The sequence below is a fragment of the Penaeus monodon genome, chromosome 22, assembly GCF_015228065.2.
Source record: "Penaeus monodon isolate SGIC_2016 chromosome 22, NSTDA_Pmon_1, whole genome shotgun sequence".
In the NCBI taxonomy this organism is placed as follows: Eukaryota; Metazoa; Arthropoda; class Malacostraca; order Decapoda; family Penaeidae; genus Penaeus; species Penaeus monodon.
This window is the reverse complement of record NC_051407.1, coordinates 12,360,664-12,365,644: the sequence shown is the minus strand read 5'-3', so window position 1 is coordinate 12,365,644 and position 4,981 is coordinate 12,360,664. Positions and strand designations below refer to the sequence as shown.

General features: G+C 37.0%; 1 non-coding gene across 1 annotated transcript; it reads right to left on the bottom strand.

Annotated features, from left to right (window-relative positions):
• Positions 1–2,439: 2,439 nt before the first annotated feature.
• Positions 2,440–2,521, bottom strand: Trnap-agg. The gene has a single exon. It is a non-coding gene; the product is annotated as a tRNA-Pro (tRNA).
• Between the last annotated feature and the right edge of the window lie 2,460 nt (positions 2,522–4,981).

The following is a 4,981-nucleotide window of genomic DNA, read 5'->3' as shown; positions in this document are numbered from 1 at the left end:
CAAAATATGCAAATATTAATAAAAGACAATATGTATACTTCCTTGTTTCCAGGGAAACGAAGTTGTTTATGCTTACTAAATACTGAAGTACGCAGATGCATTCCTTTGTATTATTTCAAAAACTCTCTTACTGTCTTATTATTCCCTGTTGTTCTCATCATGTTCTCAACTGTAAATTTAAATAATCTTGGCTTAGCTCTTGTGCTGTATCTTTAATTTGTTGAAGTAATATAGACCTTTATTGTTAAATAGGGGCACGCCATATGCAGAGAAGAAACTATGAATGAAATGTGTGAATAAATGTCAACACACCATTGATAACATTAGAATTGTTTATCTATCTCCACCTAAACTGCAATATATTTCATTGAGAGAAAAGGAAATATGGAGTCGTTTAATTGCATATCTATTTAATAGTTGTCATAGCGATGAAATGCGGTGTGGTTTGACAGAGTTGTTTACAAATTATGTGAATTATCACTACAGTGCATCACTTCTGTTTAACCTAATTCCTTTACCTGTTCCTTCTAAGGTCGGGACAAATAGTAAAAGTTAACAGAGGTCGCTTACAAGATTCTTTATTTTCTGTTTCCGTATTAGACGAGATTCATAACTACATTAATAACTACAGTTAAAAGAGAGATGGAAATTGTCATTCTGTCTGTTCTTACATGAATTTATTTTATCTCTTGGATATCAAATGAAACGGGAAAGAGGAAAGTTGCATACTGGCCATCGGATAGTATTCTGACAGGAAGTGCTCGCTGTTTCACCGCAAAGCCGAAGTCACGTTGTTTAAAAATGAGTGAATTGATTATGTAACAAACTATCAAATCTTATTATTTCGTCATTCTATGGTCAGGACAAATCTATCAGATCATCGGAATTTACAGACGACTGATCTCTTTGGATTATTTCTTAGACATGAGTGATGTTTTATTATTTACTGTACAATTACCTGCGATTTTTTCAAATAAGTATATTAGATCTTATCAATCATTTGGTAGTTCATAATAACGACATGGGCCTAATTTGAATGCTGACAAAACTCTTAGCTTCACATCTTGAAATGATCATATATTTCATATCTTCTCACTGGAAATGCCTTTTAATATCAGGATTATATTAGATGTTATAACTTGTTGGCAAAATTCAATAATTGGTGGAGGGGATGAACTGACTATACAGAAAGTGATATGGTGTCGACAAAACGTTGATAAAACGAATAAATCAAACATGGAATGGTTTATATACCCATTTATTTAATATATGTTTTAAAGGTATAAAGTTACTCCTCCCTCTCTACTTCGTATACTAATCTTCTCCGCGCAAAGGGAGCCTCTGACCGACGGCCACCGGACCTTCTCGTCTTCCGCAATGCTCTTCCACGGCAGGCAACCGCCTCCACCACAGGCATCTCCAAGGGGATCCCAGGAAGTGGTGTGCACAATGGAACATCATCAGGAACTTTTGATACAATTGGCGTTTGCGGACCAGAAAGTCTCTTGAAGTCTGAGAGCGGGATACCAATATCAGTAGAAACGGGAATGTGGGAAGTTGCTTTGGTGGTCATCGTGCAGTATCCTTATGCGAAGTAGTGTGATGAAATGCGGAGTGATTTGAATTTTAACCTGACTCTTGGCCGCGTATCCCTGAGTCAGGTAAGGTTAAGTGATGACAGAGATGTTTATAAATTATGTGAATTATCACTACAGTGCATCACTACTGTTTAACCTAATTCTTTTACTTGTTCCTTCTAATGTCGGAACACATCGTAAAAGTTAACAGAGGTCGCTTACAAGATCCTTTATTTTCTCTCTCCGTCTTAGACGAGATTCAAGAGTTAGTCGAGATTAATAACTACGGTTAAAAGAGAAATGGAAATTGTCATTCTGTGTTCTTACGTGAATTTATTTCATCTTCTGGATATCAAATGAAACGGGAAAGAGGAAAGTTACATAATGGCCATCGGATAGTATTCCGACCGAGAGGGATGTGATGAAATGTGACGTGATCTGGCCTTTAACCTCGCTGTTTCACCGCAAACCCGAAGTCACGTTGTTTGAAAATGAGTGAATTGATTATGTAACAAATTATTTATTATTATTTCGTCATTCTATGGTCAGGACAAATCTATCAGATCATCGGAATTTACAGACGACTGATCTCTTTGGATTAATTCTTAGACATGAGTGATGTTTTATTATTTACTGTACAATTACCTGCGATTTTTTCAAATAAGTATATTAGATCTTATCAATCATTTGGTAGTTCATAATAACGACATGGGCCTAATTTGAATGCTGACAAAACTCTTAGCTTCACATCTTGAAATGATCATATATTTCATATCTTCTCACTGGAAATGCCTTTTAGCTTCTCGGGGTAGCTTTAGCCCTTTACCCCGACATGAAGGCAACGATAAAGTGCTAAAATCACTGACAGCAGTGGGATTCGAATCCACGCCTCCAAAGAGACTGGTGCCCTAAACCAGCGCCTTAGACCGCTCGGCCACACTACCTACTAATATTATAACATTGAACAATTTATGAAATCGACCAACTGTGTATATCCCTCCCATTAAATGTTTTTTGGCAAAAATTATTTCCTACTTCGCTCACCCCCCCCCCACACAAAACTTTTTGAAGTATTCTTATCAATTTTACTCTCTCCATGTACCTAATAACTACAACCTCTGATTCCTTTAAGGATGAACTGAAACAAACTGAATTAAGAGCATATGGAATGGTGGTTTCACCGTTAAAGGCAATTATTCCTTGTAGCTAACTCTTTAGAGAATAATAATATAATCTTGTCGGAAACGAAAATATGAAGAATCTTTGTCTTTCTTCGCAAAAGATCTTTGGTAATCTTGGGGATGCGTCTCGATAAGGGAACTGGGTTGAAATATTACTGAGATCATTTACTCATTCCTTTTGTTAATGATTTCCATGCGTCGCTTGACCTTACTTAGCTGCAAGGGTACGCAGCGAAATACTAAGGTTGTAGGCCATATCACAGCACATTTCATAACACTACTTCAGATCAGAATACTGTACGATGATCTCTACAACAACTTCCCTCTTCTGCGTTTCTTTTAATGTGGATGTCACACCCATCTTACAAGTTTCAGGAAAGTGTCCTGTTCATCGAACGCCAAATATATCAAAATATCCAAATGATGCTCCTACACAGGAGCATCAGCACACCACGAAAGGCGAGAAGGTTCGGTGGGCATCGGTCAGAGGCTCCCTTTGCGCGGAGAAGATTGGTATACGAGGCGGAGTGACTAGGCAAAATTTTAAATGTAAGAAATTAAATAAACGTGTTTGTAAGATAATCCATGTTTTTTCTCCGTGATATAAAATAGTGTTTGAGGATTATTAGCTTTACCAATAGTGGTCGTTTACAAGAAGATAAACGTTTAACATTGTTTGTTTCCGCCTTGCACGAGATTCGTTTATTACTATTTACTTTAGAGTTAACTGGAGGTAATAACTACTTTTGGAAGAGAAATGGAAATCGTCATTGTGTGTGTTCTTATATAATTATGCTATTATATTTTTCCATATGCATCAAAGGATATTCTTGCGCATAATCGCATCTTAGGATCACGCTGGAAATGCCATTGCTACTCCGTAGAAGGGAAACTCAAGAGCATGGCCTAGCGGTCTCAGTGACTGGTTTTAAGCACCAGTCTCTTCGGAGGCGTGAGTTAGAATCCCACCGCTGATCCTAATATATCATTATAGATACTCCGAGAAGCGAAAAGGCACTTCCAGTGAATACATCAAATATTATTCATACTTCCGGAAGATAATAAACTCATGTTCATGCTAATATTATTATTAAGTTGATATCATCGGTTGGCGATTGTTTGAGCTGTAAAAGGGTTGTTCGGAATTCACGCATGCACGCTGCTATCGTCTGCATTTATGACTTAAGGCTCTGTCAATAGTTAACACTGCCCTTGCAAGCACTACTGGGTATTTATACGACATGCTAGTGATAAAATGAACGAAACGACTTTCTTTGGAAAGCTAAAAATTCAATAGTAGGTTCTTGCAGTCTGCACATATATGAATGCATTAAGAAGGATATTGCCTAGGTTTCATGGTTGAGGAACACTTGTATTTCGTTTCTCTTCCAGATTTACCAGATGTTGGAAAATGCTCATATAGAATTGTTGAAAGTTTCGAGTTTCTGGTATATCTCCATATACTATCGAATGAATATTCCAAAAACACTGAATATAATATGCCTGTGGTGGAGGCATTTGCCTCCTGCATACTGGCAATGCGAGAGGCTCCCTTTGCGCGGTGAAGATTGACTTTATACGAACTTTAAAGGAAAAAAAATATGAAATAAGTGCATATCTGAACACTATATTTTCTTTTCTATCTACGATATAAAACGCGTTTGAGACGGAGAAAGCGTTTAATCGACGACTGTAATCGATATCGTATCTACCAATGTATTATGTAAGCGTTTTTCATTCACAGTATATATTTCTTTTGATTACTAGGCTGATGTTTGTTTGCTGAATTGTAAGAGGTTGTATTCATTGCGCACATCCTTTAGGTTTTAACAATAAAATATGATAACCTTCAATCTGAACTCCATATCACGTTGACCTATTTAAGAAGATAAATCACGAAATCTACACTTTGGCATCTGATAGTAAATATTAATATCAATCCATTACCCTATCTTTTCGCCTCAAATGCCAACGGTTAGAGGCTTCCTTCTCCAGAAGGAGATCGGAATTCGAAATTCGGGGGGAGGAGTATGAAAACTTAAATCGCTTTGTCACTTTATCAAATTATCCAGTTGCCTAGTTGCCGTCCATTAAATGTCATCTAGCGAGAAAAAATACCAGCTTCCCCCCAAAGTAATAGTACAAAAGGAATACAAATATAAGGAAATTATCACAGACTTTAGCTGAGTAAGTTTGTCTCCTAGGGCGAGGGCAATCAGGAAA